A 19749-nucleotide genomic window follows, 5' to 3' on the forward strand; every position below is an offset into this window, starting at 1 on the left:
TCCTAGAGCAGCACTACACACGATCTAGATAGCTCATGTGTAAGCACAGCTAGGTACAAACATGCGGTGTTTGTGCTGACCCCTGTTTTACCTTGTTTTCTTGCATAATGCTGAGGGTGGCATGGTGTCTTAGCTCTGATCTCCAGGCCGAGGCTCGCTGAGGAGAACACCAGTGTGCGCTGGTGGACAGCCAGTTCCCTTTCTTCATAAGAGGGGTTTGTTTTGACTGAAAACTACTGGTTTTACAGCATAAAAATTAGCAAAATCCTAATTGAAATAATAAGCAAACTCCATTTCATGGTGCCAGGCATTATGGCGAATGCACAGGAGGGAATGCCTTTCTCACAGAGGAGTGCCTTGAGTTCAGTTGGCTCCGACCAGTGCTTGTGGTGAGAACCCAATCCTGAGTCCTCACGCATTACTCTTCGTTCCCGCTTCTTTTAGCAGCACATCAGGCACTGAGTTGTACAGGGTTCTTTTACAGTGAATTCCTCTGCCCCTACTTCCGAGTTTCAGCTGAAGTCACGACAATTATGTAGGGATCTACTTAATTTCTTTTAAATGAAATCACAGTGCTTTGCTCTTTAGGTGAACCTTTCTATAAGCAAAGAGCACAGGGTGCACGAGGGATGTGAGAAAGGTGCAGCAAGCCTGGTTTGGGCAGCAGGAACTGTTCTAGGGCCTTAATGTGTTGGCAAACATTTTGTGTATTCCTACATGCTAGGGAAACGGCCCTTCCATGAGACTTTACAGGAATGCAGAGTACAAGTTAACCACTCTCACTCTGTGGGATTTAGGGAAGATATGCATCATTTACAGTGTGGAAAAAATGCCAATTGACTGTTATTATTAAAAAGAAAACAAAAAAAAACAAACAAACATGCAACTTCTTTGGGAACCTAGAATAGTTTGGTTACCAATTCTACTTTTTTTCCAGGTCCTTGTCACACTAAAATAGCATTTCAATATAAGCAGTAATAAAAATGTTGACTTATTCAAACAAAGCGATAATAAAATGAAGATGTTGTAATATTCCTATGATGTTTTGTTCCCCTCCATTGTATTGATAGTTGTTGAGTTTATTATGCTCTGCAAAAGTTATTTGCAGCGTGCCTTTCCAAAGCTCCTTACCATCTCTTTACAGTTGAGTGTAAACTACATTCAGTACTCAGGGAGAGCACCGATCTCTTACCGCTCGTAAGGCAGAGAAAGCATCTCAAGAATCATTATTTACAGGTCTTGGCCATAGAAGGAGGTCTTTATGTATTTATATCTACTGTTAAATCATGCTTTTTAATAACAGCTTTTATAAACTTAATTTTTATGATTTCTTTCCTATTTTCAGTCACAGAGCTAATGGTTCCTGAAAATAAAATTCCGATGTTGTAATAAGTATCAAATAAAAAGTTGCTCTTTAATTCTGTAGAGAGTAGGGATCTCTGAGTCTCTGACTGTTCTTAAATAATTTTAGTTTTTTTAAACTGACTTCTTGCCTCGTCTCTAAGACCTAGTATAGATAATTCCTTAAAGGAGCTGAAATACCAAAAAGCTCTTGGCCTGCATTGCTCTGTTTGCCAAGTCTGGACAGCCACAGAGAGAAGAGCATTGTTTCACAGCGGCCCTTCACCGTTTGGTGCTTAAAAGATGACTGAACCTGAGCTGATAGCCCTCCATGGCAAGCTCATGCAGTTCTTCCATGCTGCTTGGTGCCTACTTTAGTTTAACTGTCTGTGGGAAGGTGTGTTAGATCGACTGCTGTGGAAGACTGCATTAAAACACAGTCAGCTAAATTAATATAAATCTAGATTTCAGACATTATTCACTGAAAGCCAGAACAGTCAGTTTTATATTTTGAAAAACTATATTTCAGGGGAACAGAAGTGTACAAGTGGAGATGGTGCTGTCACCCCATGGCCAGCCACCTGTAAGGGGAAGGAAGGAGATAAGCTGTGCTCTTGGGCATTTCAGAGCAAACAATCACTGAGCGCATTTGAAAAACAATTCAAGGAGTGATGATGAGAGTGTTCACATGGCTGATGAGGAATGTGGATGAGGATTTTCAGAAATGCCATTTATATATATATATACTATCATTTTAAAGACGTCATCAAACTGTGAATTATATTATATATATATTTAATATAATTATATATTTAATATAATTCACAGTTTGATGACTTCTACGCCTTTAAAATGATAGTTCACTTTAAAGTTTTCAAACTACTAAAGAATATGGAAGTGGAATTTCTTGAATTTTACAGATACATCACTTTTGAACCATATGGTAACTTTGATAGTACATCTAGTGCATAATTCTAGCAATACTTTTGAGGGGAATTATAACTGGAGTATATAATAAATCTAAACAAAATCTGTAGTTGCCCTGTGAGTGCTATTAAGGCAACACAACACCTTCCCAAAAGTTAATATGTAAGTGTGTCTTCGCAGGGTCTTGGCAGACTGTGTTAGTGAACCTTAGCTCCAGGAGCCTTTTCCCCATCCGCTTTGTATGTGGGAAGGTTTCCAATGCAACCTCCTATCAGTCATAGAATCACAAGGTTGGAAAGGACCTGCAACTGTCCCATCACCATTACTACCACAAGCCACTAAACCATATCTCATAGCACCTCATCCTGATGCCTCTTGAGCACTGCAGGTATGGTGACTCCACCAGTCAGAACTAAAAACAGTATTTCTGCAGGTGTATTTGTGGAATTGAAAAATTTTCTTCTTCTCCAGTCCAAAACTAGTTTGGTTTCAGACTGTGCGGCTGTTTGATGTTATTTCTTTTTCCCATGCTGTGGCGGTCAGGCACTGACTCCTCAGAAACCCCCAGAACTAAGCCCTGAGTGCAGCCCTTGCAGCATCTGCTCCGCTTGCAAGGCTTTCCGTTATCTCTGATCTGTTCAGCTTGGCACTTGATAGCTAGATTTTTTTTTTTTTTAATTCCGATTAAATTCTGAGTTCTTCTCAATTCTCCAAGTATGAGCCAACCATCCCACATAAGCCGTACATCACGAAGAAACGTTCTAGTGATGCAGTGAATGAAATTCTGAAAAAGAAGTCTTGACCTGCAGGCTCAACGTGTGTGTGCTGAGGCTGCTGTGCCCCAGGTCAGCAGCCCCTGCCCAAGGGATCCAGCACATTCCTGCATGTCACAGTCGATATCACCAGAAACTGCCAAGGGAGCAATGTCCACGAGTGTAGCAGTCCCTCCCAGCCAGCAGGGAAAGCAGCCACTCAGTTTGTTGTCTCCCGGCTAAGAGATTAGCTTGTTCAAAGCCCATCCCTTTCATCGTTTCTCTGCCCTTGGAGTGAGAATAAGAACAGTAACAAACCACACTGCCTTCGGCCACAGCAAATCCTTACTCTGTCTTCCTGAAATCTGCTGAGAGCGAAGGTAAGCTGTAAAAGCAATCCTAGCTTAATAAAAAATCGCAGGCTACATTGCAAGTTTGTTATCTTTACACAGAACAGGGAGAGGGCTGCTAACATATAATTTTTCAGACAGTATCCATCCATTCCTTTATTTTGAGGCCTTTTCTTTATATGATGAATATTCATGTTTTATCTAATTGCCCTTTGTAATCTAATGTATCCCATAGCAACCTTAGCCATTGGGGATGAAATACAATGCAGAATTTTAAACTCAGTGAGGGCTGTCAATCATAGGTGGAACAGCTTGGCCGTGAGCAAACAGCAAACCCAGCATGAAGCTGGAAGAGGGTTTGTAGTAGTCAACAATCATTGCAGAAAGCAGTAGGTGTGAAAAAGGAAGAAACAACATTGTGGTCAGTTCGTATACAGGTGGGCAATTGTTAACTTTATCACTGCTCTCCATTAATTATTATAATTATTCTTGTAGCTGTTGTATAGCGAAGATAGGAGTTGACTTTAGCAAGGACTCACACCCACCTACAAGGTTTGCTTTCCGATAAGCCTGCATGCACAATACTCTTAAGTATTAATCATTCTCTTAAAGTGGCCTATTCCTGTTTGTTGTTGCATTAGGCTGTCATGTAATTTACTGGCTGGACATATGTTTGTGTCTTAGATATCCTCTTTGTGATGTTTTTCTGTAGCAGACTCTCTGCATTGGCAATATCTTGGCTTTGTCACCTCCCACCAGGAGATAGGCTGAACCTCATCTGCTCTTGAAGCTGTGTTTCTGATGGAGTTTTCTTTGGCTCTTGTACTTACTCCTTCCAGGTTCCTGTTTAATCAATAATCCATCTGTTTTCTATCCTTGCATCTTGTCCTGTGACCTTCTTTTTTATTCTAGCAGGTTGCACAATTATATATACTTTTTTCCTGGTCTAGTCTGACAGGAGAATGAGCTGGTCTGTTCTGCAGGAAGCAGAGCTATTCTTAAAGGCACCCACTTGTTCCTTCCCTTCAGAAGAGAGTCCAAAGAACAGTTCTGGCTTTTGTACTGAATCCTCTTGGTGCCTTTGTACATATTCCAAATGTTGCCCTGTTGTGGGAAATGAGAAGGCAAGATCGTGGTTCAGATTCTGATGGACTCCTTTACGTAGCACTGTCCTCTCCAGCTGCCTTGTATGTGTTCAAAACGTACAAGAAGACAACTGGGTACAGAACTCGTGTAGCAAATGGGATTCCATTGCATAGAACATGACCTGCTTCTGGGTTGTTTCCTCAGAGAAGGAAGCGTTAGGCACCTGAATAGGTGAACATCTGTTAAACTGGGTGGATGGTTTTTGTCCTTGCTGTATCAGTTACTTTCATAGTGCATTATTTTTCTGCCAATTAAGAAGTATTTTGCATTTTTTGCCAAATAGCAATACTTAATATTAATTCATGAAAAGTAAGACACCTTCCAGGTATTTTCCAGGTTATCTTAAACTGTCAGCAGATCTCTTAGCCCCTGAGGGACAGATTGCCCCAGGACCTTGTGTAGCTATCCAGGTTCTTCAACCACATGAGGGTGGAGCAGAGAAACTGCTTCCCAGCTGGAGACTGAAAAGACAGCTGTCATTTACTCTAGATCAGTGATCATTTAACCACTATAACACTTTAACAGCTCTTACCCCTATTTAAACCAGTATTTAAACCAGTACAGCTCCCACTGTCATCCTCACTTAATTTCCAAACTAAAATAGGATTATTTTTTTTTTTTAGTTTGTGAAGAACAGGATCAAGTTGCCAAGTATGCAGTTCTTTGTTTTAAGGAATTGTGGCAAGGGAAAATAAAGAGTAAAATCAGGAATGTCAAGAAGTTTCAAGCGCTGATTATTACTGTAAGCCATGTACGAGGTGAGATTGCAGACAGTGTTTAAATGGAAACATAGAGTAAGTTCTGAAGAGGTTGTGGTCTTTGCTGTTAGCCAGGTCATCAATTGTAGTCTTTTTACCACTAATGCATCCTGCTGAGGTCTGAACGTACTACTGAAAAGCTTGGTCTTCTGGAACCTGAGGCCCTTCCTACCTGGCGCTCAGCTTTGTGCTAATTTTTATCTTCTGTATTAGAATTTGTGTAAGTATTGCACAGAGGTAATTTAGCCTAAGTCAGGCTGGTTCCTGGAGAAAACATTTAGCTCAATCACAGTCACGTGCGGTGGCATCAGACCGTTCTGCTGGAACGAGCCCACGCTGGGTTGTTTCCAACATGCCAACACCATTCATCGTTCTGTGTAAGCACTTGTAATAGTGGAGGTGTCACGGAGACTTAGCGGAGTGCAGCTTTGTTGTTATTAAAGCCCTGGAGCACGTCGCTCATTGTCCACTCGCAGGGGTGTTAATGTTGCTGTTAGCTGGGCCGCGCCGCGCCGCTCTTCTGAACGGCAGAACTCTGCAGGTTGGGCGCCGTCAGCCGTGCGTCGGTGTGTCGGCCCTGCGCAGGCTGAGTGCCCCGCAGAGCGGCACTGAGCGGGTGGGTGGTACGAGAGGTAGTGTGTGTTCGTGCCACCGCTGTGTTCGGCAGCGGAATGTTTGTAATCAGCGAGGAGGGATTTCTCTCTGGGAGCAGAAGAAGAAATGCCCAGTTGTTCCTCGCTGGAAAAGAGAAAAAGGAAGGAACTCTGGGTTTCTTTTTCCTTTTTACTGGAGGAGGTCCAGAGTTAGACTAACAGAAGAGAAATATTAGCAGAATCCTATATATTCTCCACATGTATTACAACAGCATGATTTTCCAAAGCAGCTCGTTATCTGGAAAAAAGCAATATGCTCAACATAAATCCATAAAACAAAATTCAGAGAAAAGCGCTGTGTTGTTAACCTTCCTGCTTTGTGTTGAGCCTGGAGTTATGGCTGGGGTCCTGTTTACCCATTTTACCCTTTGCTACTGGATTGCCCTGGTGACCTCCCTTTTTATTGTCACCTTTGACTCTGATTGTTGGTTTCATCACCATGGTGTTAGTGTAGCATTTGCAAGTAGCAGCTGTTTAACACATTGTACTTAAACTACTGTGTTTGCAGGACTCTGTTTACCCTCCTGATTTGGCTTAAGTGAGATGCATATCGTGGCCAGTTAGCTCAGCAGAGCATCATGAAGGCTTATTAGTATTTTGGTACAGGTGAACAGTTAATTTAATTCAAATACCGGTGTGTCTCATGGCTAAGCTTTAACTGTCTGCTCCTACGACGAGCATATGAAGATGAATTACATGGGCCCATTTGTTGGGAAAAAGCCTAAGGAACCCAAATCTCCCTTTCGGATTTGGGAAAATATGAAGTGGTAATTTGATTTGGGGGAAGAAACCGATGATCTGGCAGCGAACAAAAATCAGCAATGTTATACGCTGATTCTTAGATGTCATACTTTGGTCAGATGACATTTTATTGAGATCTTGCTTGTGTCCAACACACATCAATACTGAAATGGGACCTTGCCAATTAAAAGTATATTTTTTATTTATATACATATATTTGGCCTTATGACTTTGAAAGTAATCGAAACTTGAACGGGAAGTCTTACACAGTCCTTATTCCTTGTAAAATCATCTCAGACAACCTGAAAGCAGAGCAGAGCTAAAAGTAATTAAAGTAATAGACTGTTTCCTGATGAAAAGTGTTTGGTATTTTTCACCTTTTGAAGTTCTCTCGATATCTCAACAGAAAGTTGAGAGTAGATAAGAGTAAATGCAAGGACTCATCTTTGAATTCCAAAATAAACTGGACCAAATTAAAACTGTATCTCAACTCTTCTCATAAAGAGCTCCATTCTCATTCTCATGGAATTCATGATTCCATCCCATCTGAAACGTTTTGTATTAAAAACAAGTCAGAGGACAGTTGGTCCTTAAGGAGGAGCTGTTCTCTACTCCCTGAAACACGATAAAATTTGGCTAAATTCTGCACATGAATCTTGACATAGCATGCGTATTTTCTCAGGATGACTTTTATTATACTAAAAGAAAATGCAACACAGTGTGCTTTTTCTCCGTTGCTTCCTAGTGGATGGTATCACACTTTCTACGGCGCTACCAAAAATGTCTTTTCCATAGAAGACAGGATGCCTAGTGGCACCAAAATGCACTGGCAGCAGCAGGGCACGCTCACAGTGTTGGCTGTGAGCAAAACTGAATGAGAGCAGAGCTGTTTGTGACAGACAGCTTTATGGGTGATAATGCTCCAAAGTGAATTAATTGTTTCCTGTTCGAAAAGACTCTTCACTCACCTCAGTAACACATTTTATCCTTTCTTGAACAAGAGGAGAGTTCACTAGGAGCATTTTTCCTGACTGGAAATGCCAGTTAAGGAGACATTTATATACATTGCATTGTTGGCTTGTGTTCTGAGGTAAGGCGCTGTTGACAGGATGGTTTATGATGCCAGAAGACTTTTCACCCTGCAGTAAGTATTTTTGTAAAGGTGTCCAATCATCTTTGACAGTCCCTGTCAACAGCCGTAGTGAAGGAATATTACTGACACTCTTCATGTTTTATTTTCACCAACAGGTGCCAAGTAGCTCTCATCCTTATTAAGTGTAATGTCAGAAGCTCGTTTGACACCCTGTTCCTAATCAACAAAGTTAGTTTACAAATCCTTGAAGTGTACTGTTAGATTTTGACAACATTCAGGATTATATTAATGATGTTGCTTTAATTGGTGCATAAACGTTTGTGAAATAAGGTGGAAAAGTGGCCAGAAGGAATATCTTGAGAAAAAATAAATCCTGAGGATTGGAGACAGATTATCTAAGCCACGTGCATGGATGGTCCAGCTCCAGAACTGCCTGTCTATCCATTATCCAGAACGTATACAGTCAGAGGATACTATGTGTAACTCTCTGCTGGCTGGCATATATAGACAACAACAAACTAATTTTGTTACTAGCTGTTCCACTGATGTGAGTGGTCAACATCCTAAATTTCAACTTTGCCTCTGTTTTAAACAGGGCAGAAAAGTTATTCCATATGGGATTCCTCATATGTCCATTTGTATATAGAATATACTGCGTGCAAAACCACCAAGTAACTGTATTGAATGCTCAGGTGAGGAAGTGTGCCCACTCATATATAGCACACACAAGTGTTAGCACTGTATCTAGTCATCATTTGTGCTTCAGTGATACCCCAGGAAGCCTTTTTCTGTTATGCCATCATTTTTACATGAACAATTGCTATTACCAAAATCTCTATTGTTTTTGTTTGTTTGTTTTTGTTTTTTTAATATAGCACAAGTTAGATGGTGACTGAGGCAGAAGGCTAGAGAAATGAAGAAATTCCTTTTTTTTTCTACAGCCATGGGGCCAAATGAGCTGGTTCTTCCTTTTCTCCACAACAGCCAGAGCTTTAATGGTCAAGACTGAGAACACTCAATCCTGGCAAGATTCTCTCAATTTTTGGTTATTTGATGTAGAGTCCTTAAAAATATTTCTATCAAATCTATGTTATTCTTTATGCAATTCATAGATCAGAAAATCTGCTTAATTATTAAATGAGTTTTTAACCAAGAATTGTGAGCTCCTTACCAGCCTGGAATGGTTGTGTTAAAAGGAGCTGGAGATATCAAAGAAAACAAAGCTATAAAATGTACTTGGTAGTAGACAATCCTACGCTGAATATCTTTTGGAAGTTGTGTATTAAAAGATTAGTTCTTGCATAAATTTACATGTAACTGTTTACACTCTATTTTAAAGAAGCAGGTAAGAAAATAGGGCTGAAAAAAAGGACGAGAAGAGATGAATTGTGAAGGCACCCTAGAGAAAACAAAAAGTTACTAATCAAACAGAACTGTATTAGCATAGTCAGCCCAACCAAGTCATCAGAAACGTTTTCCAGTTTTTTGAGTGCCATCCTGGATCTGTACTTACTGGGCAGTTGCTGTATTCGATGAAGCAGTGTGAGTGCTGTGATACATATCCTGCTTTTTCTGAAACGCGTGCATCTTTGTTAGTTATCCATTGTTGAGTTGTTCAGTCTGCAGCCTTCCTGCAGGTTGTGGGCTCAGGCCTGCTGACCTGAGAAGACTTGTTATTGCAGGAGGTGCCAGGAGCATGCCCAAGGGCTGCATTCTTGTGACAGATGTGTACAAGACTGAAAATCAGTGCTGTTGTGTGTGGCAGCTTTGAGGTTCTGGGTAGTTTGGTTTCTTTTGTATCTTTGTATTTTGCAATATCTTTCTATTAGGGCAACACAGAATCATTAGCCGAGTTTCCTGAGATGCTTGTGCATCTGTCTGTTTCCTCCTTTGATTGCTTTTATTGACTGGTTTTAAATCACATCAGCTAGGGAGAAAGCTAAAATGATGTAAGATGGCACAGTATCCATAGAAAAGAATACCCTTCTAAGTGCTCCAACCAAGTGAAAAGCTTCAGAGCTCCCAAGAAAAAGACTGAATTGAGGAAGGAATCAGGAAGCGCTGGCAGTGTTGTAATCCCACTGCTCATTGAACCACGGAATGGGGTGACAGGGACCTGTACTGGAATGTTTGTTACTTGAAAAGTTGTATTCTGGAATACTGTGTATTCAGTGATGTTTTTCATTAATATTTATTCAATGGCAGTCTTATTCCAGAAATTTCTGATAAAATGTTTAATTGCAAAAAAAAGCCATCTAAGATAAGTAGATATAATGAACTAAGCTGCCCTGTCCACAAAACCTGCCAAGCTGCGAAAAGAATCGCTCCTGGCAATTTCAAGAATCGTATTTAGGTCACTTTCTGAGACGATCTACAAAAAGATTCTGCTTATTCCAAAGCATACGTGACCCATCTAGAGCATGAAGGGGGAGAGCAAAGAATTTTCCTTACTTCTTAGGGGTGAATTTAGATAACTTTTTTTTTGTTACGTCTATGTCAGCAATTCGCAGGAGTGAGACTGGCACAAGACAAAGATAAGGCAGTGTGGAGAGAGAAGCCTTTGTCACTGGAGTTTGTCAAGGTAGAATGCTGTCACACTTCTAGCCTGAGGGTCAGATGCTGGCTGATAAAAAGATCTTGCCTCATTTTAGCATATGCAATTATTACCTACAAATGATTTTGTCTGGACAGCTTTTGCAGCATTTATCTTCATTTCTGCCCTAGCCATTGGAATGCTGATGGGGCAGATATATTTTATACGACCTCACCTCCTTGACTGGGTGATCAGCGCTAGAGACCTTGAAAAATTGGCAGAAGTTTTCACCCTTTGAAAACATTCAGATGAATAAAGCAAATTGATAGACACCGTTTTACAGAATTTAAGCTCTTGAATGAAGCACTGTAACATAGCAGTAACAGATCGTTCTGAGTACAGAGCGTCTTATTTTAAAAGCTGGATAGTTAATGCTGTAAAAGGAAGGACTGTATGAAATGTGATTGATTCTTAAACCTTCTATCATAAAAAGTAGCTTCAGTTGTATTGGATTCTTGAGTAACTAGAAAAGGGTTACCAGAAAAAGTGAACCCTTAAATTGCAGACAAAGAGCTTCTGCTACCAATGGTATTACATCATCAAAATATCTTACAGACACTCAGAAATAAGCTGTACTTCTGTATGTCAGTGAAGCAGCAAATTGAATTCTCATAATATGTTTTGAAAATGAGTCTTGTTAGGTTTGATGAGGTGGAAAAGGTACTGAGATCACTGGTTTGTTCCAGTACATTCAGTACGCTTTTCTTGGATGTTTGCCATGGCTAATCTTTTTAATGGCAGTGTAGCTTGTAAACTTATTTGGTAGAAAGCAGAATGTCTCAGTTTCAGAGCATCACAGCAAGTAGGGTGGTAAATAAGTTTCTCTTCAAGCATGCAAGCCCTCTGGTTACATCCCAGACACTTTATTTCAACACGTGTCTTGAAAACCTCAGTGTTTCCATTATGAATTCAACCACAAGCAGGATAAAATATAGATATCTTTATTTTAAATACATGCATATATCTGTAGGTAATATGCACCAGCTTAAACATATTTAAACAAAAACATTATTTGGTGTTCAGCTAATTCAGGTCCACTGTGCAAGAAATTGAGCCTTTCACAGCCCCTTTGGACTTCCTCCAAGCCCCTTGGCTACGTACCCATGCCATTCTGGAAATGGTCTGGGAAAACAGTGGTCCTTACAGCGTAACCAGTGAGCATCAAATTCAAAGGTCTGTCGTATTAAAGTAGTGAGAACGCTTGGATACGATCCACTCACAAAGAAAGCGTTGGACTCAGCCTCCTGACAGTTGAACCAGAGGCTGCCAGTACCATTGCTTTCAGTGATTTCGGCCTAGGCTCTCCCAAGCATGTACAGAGTTAATTTTTTAGGGTGTTCTGCAGGTCAAAATAAACTTTGTTGCGTCTTAAAGCTAAGACAGAACCTGCTGGAGAGCCCATAGTACATTCATAGTGATCCAATGACATAACTTCTGTTTTATCAGCTTCTTTGTATGAGATGTTCAAAGTAGCTGCTTTTTGCCAGTTAATTTCTTAATTAGTGTTGTTGTTTGAGCCTGAGGTTTCAGGATGTTTGCAGGAAGCTGCTGACTGTTGTGATGCCAATGTGTTCGCAGTTACCCGTACAGCGAGGACTCCACCCAGGGAAAGCAGTACATGAACACACGATGTCCAGCCTGGTGTGACAGGATCCTGATGTCCCACTCAGCCAAGGAGCTCATTCTGAAAGTAAGTATGGATCTGCAGCCTTACTGCTTCCCCCACGTTGCGTTTTCCTTCAACAAGGTTAGGTATGGCTGATACCTTCCTGCTTGGCCCTGAATTTTCAGTTGACCGGGGCAAACCTCACTAACCTGGTGGCAGCATATACAGCAATATTAAACTCCAGTGCTTCCCATTGGAGAATCTGGATTTGTCCCAATTAACCCTTGGACAGTTACCAAAGCACAAGCTTTCACAATGCTTCATTTGGTGTCTGAGTTCCAGTGCTGACTGACAATTTGCTCTCCTATAAAGCTTCAGAGCTTGTCAGGGCCCTACTGTGGCATTTCTGAACCGCACTGGGGAACCATGCCTGGTTTAAAAAAGAATAAAAATGAATCAATAACCTCCATCAGTCTCCCTGTCAAGCCCCCTGTACAGTAACAAAGGGAACAAGGTAGTAGCAGGACTGTCATAATAAAAACTCAACACAGAGGCAGACAGAAGCAGCCAGGAGTGGCTCCCACTGAGGAACAATGTTATTGAAGGAGAAGTCTGTGAAGGAACAGCTTGAGCTCCTGAGTTGAAGCGTAGTAGATATGGATTCCCTCTGTTGTTGATAATGAGAACTGCATTTCTCAAGAACGTGTCTGGCCCTGTATGGGTCAAATCTTCTGTCACTGTCCAAGGAAGACAGCCTACAGCAGACAGACTCCTAACTCTGGTGCACCAATTAAGTTGGTGTAAATTTAGACATTCTCTTAGAGTTTTAGAAATATTACTTTGCAGCATTTTTAGAATATACCGTTCCTCCTAGGATTTCTAGTGCCTAGAGGTTAGATAAGCTTAGTGATGCTCTATTCAAGGCTAAATGACCTAATTGTAGTTCAGGAGGAGCCTTCCAGTTCTCTTGTTTTGTCTCTTTCCCTGACTTTGCTCTCCTCTCCTATTTTCCGTAGTGACACAGAACCAGATGAGCTGGTTACATGTGCCAACATGCGCTGCTTCTGCTTTTTCCTGTGTGTTTGGTCATGGCAGGAACATGGGGATCTGTTCTGTTGTGCTGTCAGTTCCTAAAAGACCCCAAACCCATCAGGAAATCAGTGCATGAGGAGATCTCAGCCACGGCTTTCTGCTCTGTGCGAGCAGTGGCCATGACTGCCGTGCAGAAAGGACCGTGCTGTGACTTTTCAGCCCTGCTGCACTGAGGCTGCTTTGCTGACCAGATTGTTTGACTGTCGCATGCATAACAGTCTTACAGATGCCATATTGCCCAAAGTCATCTGTCTATCTGTATTTTTCTCTATAACCAGTACAGTTTAACAGGAAGTAATCTTTGCATATAGATCTTTTTTTCTTCCATTTAAAGTAATGAAACCCTTGAAGCTTGGTCCCCTGAAGTTTATAACCCTCCTGTTCTCTCTCCCATCAGGGCTATTTACCTCATGATTAGGCTGTTTGCTTTGCAGTATATAACTCACTGAAAGGCCGAGAACATTTTTATGTAGCTACTCACATTTCAGTCCAGCATACTTCCTCACACATTTTAATGCACGTGTCTGCATGATATCTTGAAGCTTCACCTAAAATTTTAGACAATGAGTGTATTATGGAACTTAATAAAAAAACATTATCAAGCCAAGAGGAATATAGGTTTTGTAGTAAGAACAGTAATGTCAGAATCAATGTCATTCAATCTTCTAGGGAACTAGAATAGGAAAAATTGAGGCTCTACCCAAAATATTACAGATAGCGCCTGGCGCCCCTGGAATTCCTCAAGAACAAAGGATTAAAACCATGGAAAGAGTGGCCAATGAGGCAAGATTTTTTTTTAAACTATGAATAAGGAGATAGAAGTGTACACAAAGGCTTGAAGAGTGTAAACAGTACAGAGGGAAAGGAATTCTTTCAGATTATCTGGGGGGTATAACTTGGATATAATGGGAGAAAATTAAACAAAAGAAAACAAAGGTAGAGCGTTAAAGAAGTTAGTAGCTGTGAGGTCAGTTAGCCAGTTTTTGGTCTCAGTGGAGCAGAAATGCAGTCAGCTGGATCATTCAGAGCTTACATTTTAAAACTGCATGCTGTGTTTTCACTGCAGTTTGGTACTTCCAAAGCAGGAGCGTGCCGTCTGGGACACTTCCAGAAACGTGTGTGCAAAACTACAAATATGAAGGAAGCCAAACAGGCATGGGTGTGTAACTCTGTGAGCTGATACCGAGGAAGGAGTTAGCTTATCTGGCTCAAAAATAAACCATAATTGTGGCTCATAAAATTTATTGAATATATTAAATGGAAAAGAACCGATAGAGGAAAGAGCGAAATGGCGGCGCTCATTTCTGTGGTTTTGTGCAGCCATCAGTATTTGCTTTGCCACTGAGAATGTATTTCACTGCAGAACCTTACGCTTTGAAGTTTAGGAAGGAACTTAAGAAACAAAAAGCAAATTTTAATTAACTAATTACAGCATAATAAATCCTTACAATTTAAATGTATATCAGTTTTAAAATATTTTTGGTGTGTTCCAATTAGCGATTGGAAATTCTTATGAGGGTAACTGTTTTGTGGTATTAATTCTTATAGGCAAATGAAGAGTTTATTTTTCTGCCTTGGCAGATCTGTATTTTATTTCAAACAGAAATTGTAAAGCTGCCTTTTAACCCTATGTAAAGAAAGAACATTATGCACAAATTGCCACGCTGTACAGTGGGCTCTGCTACACAGTAGGCATTACAGATTGTACAGACATGGGGCTGTGAACAGCTTTCATGCAACATCATCTATCATGCTATGGTCGGTTACCTCACCATCATGTTATTTTATGCCTCCTGAGCCCTAAAACACCAAAGGTTGCCCACTGCTAGGGAGCTGCGCTGACGCCTGATAGCATGAAGTAATGAATGCTCAGCCAAGTGTATATTGTTTCTGCTTGTGCACCGCTGTAATTTGTTTATCTGTCCAAAGATTATGCAGTTGAAAATCCACAATTTTATGCTGCCTTTGTAAATTATCAAGTCGCTTTTGATGAATGTATCCCCACTTCCGATGCTAGTGGCATTATGATCTTGAAATATTGGAAAGGGCTCATGCATACAATGCAGAAGGTTATGTTTTTATATTTTTGGCAGGCAACCGTGCTATAAAGTAAATCTGACCTTAAGCTTCCTTACTGCATTAAAGATAATTCAGTTTTAACTTTATAGTCCAAAATGCTGGTGTTTATAGAACGCTACTGCCCAGTCAGACCTGACTGATTACAGATGAGAAAGTCTTGACCGTTTCATACTAAATGAATTAGTATTGCCAGCTTGTTTAAAGAACGTCATCTGTGATTGTATGAGAGACTTCAGAGTGTGCAGATTGCAGACTGAATTAGCTGGTAGAAAATGTTCAGCATAATAAGAAATTACCTTGTATGGCAATGTTTGTGTTTATTCCTGAAGTACTTTGCTGGAGAAACAAAACATTCTGAAAATTATATTGTTTTGCGAATGGCTGAAAGACGAATGCATTTTATGACCCGTGAAAGTACGAATGCTAAAGAAGTCAGCGTGTGAGTGTGTAAGGATTCAGCACAGAACAAAATGAAAGCAATTCATAATGCAGATTGGAGGAATGTCATATTTCATTTCCTGCTGATTTTCCCAAAATCACTTAATGCTTTTTTCAAAGGAAGGAATGTATACCGTGGAACTGATAGAAGATTGTATTCCTAAAGTGTAAATGATTTGTATCTCTGAACATTTAAAATCAACTGTGTGAGGAAATAAACTCATCCCATGAGGTGACGTGGATTGCTTGGAATTCAAAGAGCAACAGATAGATATCCTTCCTACCCAACTGCTTGCAGTTGTGTGCTGCTCTTAAAAGGAACTGGGCAGTGCAGTGGGCTGCGTTCCGCAGGCACAAGGTTTGAATGCAAACCTAAGGAAAGATTAACTTAATCTATCCAAATGTTAGTCTTTAGCTTTTCTTAAGGCCCCAGAAGCAAGGAGTGGGCACTGTGATTTCATGAGTTAATTTATGTGTACAGATGGCTGCAGTCAGTACTGAACGTAAAGATACTTTCTGCACAGTCTCTCTCTGGAAAAGCCGAGAAAAGGTGTGTTGCTGTATGAACATCACCTGTTCTGTGACTCTGTCCCCTAATCGTGTGACTCCATAAAGCCTCCTCATTCAGAAACCGTTCTGAATTATTGGTAGTACCCCATTCCCATATTTCTGTTTCTATAAACTGGAGGACAGCTGAACTGACGGCTCTTGTTTATTCTTGTTGGTGGTTTTGTTGTTGTTTGTTTGTTTGTTTTTTAAACTAGTCAGAAAATGATGAGAAGATTGTAATATATGACCACATTGGGCCAAACGTCTGCATGGGGGATCACAAGGTAAATAAACAAAACTTTTTGTTGTTCTGTTTTCTTTTTTTATTAGGGAGGGGAATGTGTGCGGTAGTTTCTTTTAATTTTACGTGTAAGTCAGTAATTCTTCAACTTCGTGATTTGAATTGGAAGCTGTGGGATTATTTTAAAGTTGAATTCAGCCAAAATTAGCAAATGAAGCAGATACTTGTATGGAACCAAACAAGGAGGAGGATGGTGTATGCTGAATAGAAAATATGATACTATACAAAATGAGTAAGGAACCGACCTGTGCATACTAACAACTAGCCATGTAGAACATAATTTTTTTCTTTGGGTTATCAAAAATGCTTCCGAAACATCATTTAATTTAATGTGGAACCCAGCACATTAGATCTGTATTTAAGCAACATGTAAGAAAAAGAATACTGAATTCTATAGTACGTAGCAGTTGTTTCAGCGGAGAAAAAGAAAGGGATTTTACAGACAGCTCTGCTGAGGATATCAGAGGAAAAGCTGAGGCAGAAATGCAGAAAAATGGAGTGTTTGCTCTCCTTGAAGTGCCAGGTCAGGGAGTGGGAGGGGACTTCTGATGGCAGCTGCAGAATTTCGCGTTTGAGTACCTTCAGAAAAAGCCAGCTTGGAACTTGCTCAGCTCACAGCTGTGCAACAGTGATGGTATATCTGTCCTAGAGGTGGTGTAACAGCTCCTGACTGGTCATTCTGTGATAGGCAGTGGGTGAATACATGCGTGTATGCATGTATACGGATAAATCCAAATTGATAACTGTGTACTTGCTGCCGTGGTCAGTGTTCTTCTGAGACAGAGCACTTTTTTCCTAAGACCACACTTAAGGAACATGTGATCCCAATGTAAGATGCAGAGGCTTACTGCTTCTGCAGCAAATTAAAAGTTTGGTGTGTCAGTGGCTGGCAGGCGCTGCAGAAGCGATCGTATTTGTTTCTTCTGTCACTGATGCACTGAACATGGATTTTCGTTCAGCGTGGTACGCTCAGCTGAGCTGATCCTGTGATAGATTGGAGGTGCGTGGGAAGCTCTACCTGCAGGATTCAGTGGGAAACGGTCCCTTGGATTTCAGTGGGAGCAGAGAGCTGCAATAGCTCTCGTGCTTTTTGTCGTTCAGTTAATCCAAGAAATCGTTGCACCGCTTTGTTTCCAGTTGTAGGGTTGTTCTTGTGTGTTTATTACTGTTTGAAAACGAAAGATTTCCATTGTGTAACTCCTGTTTCTCCTGACTTGCTGCAGCCTGTGTTCCTGTCCTTTCGAATAGCTGCTGGGGCAGGTAAACCTATTGCAAATGTGCACAAGTGTTGTGTCGTGCAGTGATGTGGTGGTAAATATCATTTTTTTTTTTCCTTTACGTTTATATTTTCTACATCATTGTCCCTGTGTTTATTTTTCTTTTTTTTTTTTTTAATGCCAATTCTGCAACAGGAAAAAGATGCCTTCGGAACGAGAAGATTTTCCATGAAACAACACTGTAGCAAGGAGGGGAGGAATGGCAGCATCCAGAAATACATAATCGTAACAGCCGTATCGATACGTCCTGAGTGCCACATTCTTAGACTGCTGATCGTACACTATGCTTCAGCATCTGGACTCTGTTCGAGAAAAGCCTCACATACCTCACTGTCTTGTATGTTCATGTGACATCAAGTAGAAACGTGGAATTATTTTTTATATATATATATGTCACGATTCTGTTGCCAAAACTCTAAATAGACAGCAGAGATGTTATGTATTTTAGACTTCACAACCTTCAACTTTTAGTAAGTGTTTGTCGATGATGTGGAAAAGTTATTTCGACATATTATAAACTTTTATAGGTGTCATGCCTGACATTATATTATCTTTACCACTTTGGGGTTTTGTACATTGGATTGTATAGATGGAGATATCGATGGTTTTAAATGGTATTTTCTTTGTCGACCAAGGCTTATGGTTTGTGTTTTAGTTTTAGTGTTTTGTTTTTCATTTTTATAATTCTTTTCTCAAGTTATTTACTATACTGCCATGTTTCATGGTTTTTGAATCACACAGCAGCTGCTTTCTATACATACATATGTGTGTGTATATATATGTATGTATGTGTATATATACACAGATATATAAATAATTTATAAACCTGACCAAAACTTATGCTAAATATACTTTCGGATATGAATGCTTGAGAGTGCCATATCAGCAGTAGTGTTGGAGCCGTAGCAGGTTTAGTTAGTGTACATCAACAACCGACATTTATATAATAAATAATATATAGCAGTGCCATCCTCGATACAGATATATAGCATACTCTATAGTACATATATTAGCAGTTTCACTTTGTTGCTCCTATAATCCCTTCTTTCTATGTACTATTAAGGATTGAATGTGAAGTTCTTAGCTAGGTTTGGGTGTAACTTTCCAGAATTTTGTAAACTGTTTTTGTCTGTCCTTTGTTACTGTTTTATGGTGCCAAGTATTCTGTATTAAAACAACAACAATACGGGAGGAGAAAGTAATGGTCTGCTTCAGGTAGCAACTCTGTTGGACGCTGACTGTATACATACAGTGCTAAAGGAAGGAGAAAGGACCGTGACTTGCCCTGGGTGGTAGCTCAGTGCAGCTGTCGGTATCATCCTGTTAGTAACATTTTTCTCCCTCCGCTAAATACAACATTAAAAGGTGATTAGGGAGTCTGTTGATGAAACACAAATGTATGTTTTATTGATTTAATTTAGAACACTACAGAGTTCATGGACTGCGTGATGGCATTAGATTTATGCTGGATTTTGGTATAAATCACTACCATTGAAATGATTTGGTGTCTGCTTGCAGAATGTTTTCTCAACAGTTCAATCTGTACTGTTCCTACTGAGTACTGCTGCCCAAAGGGTGTCTGCAGCTCTGTATTGTTACTGTGCCATGTTGCATTATAACCACACCGTAATTCTATTTAAGCAAACTCAACTCATGGTAACTTTGAAGGCCTTTAGAAATGAGTACTCTGGTTCTCAAGCAATAAAACTGATCATGGTGAACGTTCGTGTGTCTCTCCTTTTAATGCAGGCATCATAGATTGCAGGGAAATGATGGAATTGTCAGATTTCATACTAATGAGTTACCTTTTAATCTCCTGCCAGTTAACGGGGTCGTTTTTTAGTGAAAACCCATGTAAGAGAACATACTTTTGGTGTTAATCAAAACATAATGCAAACTGAGAAAAAGGCATTGAGTGCTCTGTATTAGAGTGTTCACATACGGAGACGTACGGCTTTATGAGCTATTGATGAGATGCCAGTCTCCGTAGCTCAATAAATATGCCACCTTAAAGTGCCTCGTGATTATCTCTGGGTTTGGGGGGGGAAAAAAA

At 40.3% G+C, this 19749-nt stretch overlaps 1 long non-coding RNA gene across 1 annotated transcript; it reads left to right on the forward strand.

Moving 5' to 3' along the window:
- The first annotated feature begins 3329 nt into the window (after positions 1 to 3329).
- On the forward strand, positions 3330 to 19421 carry LOC104912091. The gene is made up of 5 exons (XR_794395.3): positions 3330 to 3400; positions 11933 to 12044; positions 16334 to 16402; positions 17643 to 17730; positions 17832 to 19421. It is a non-coding gene; the product is annotated as an uncharacterized LOC104912091 (long non-coding RNA).
- The last annotated feature ends 328 nt before the right edge of the window (positions 19422 to 19749 follow it).

This window comes from Meleagris gallopavo, chromosome 8 (genome assembly GCF_000146605.3).
Source record: "Meleagris gallopavo isolate NT-WF06-2002-E0010 breed Aviagen turkey brand Nicholas breeding stock chromosome 8, Turkey_5.1, whole genome shotgun sequence".
Classification (NCBI taxonomy): domain Eukaryota; kingdom Metazoa; phylum Chordata; class Aves; order Galliformes; family Phasianidae; genus Meleagris; species Meleagris gallopavo.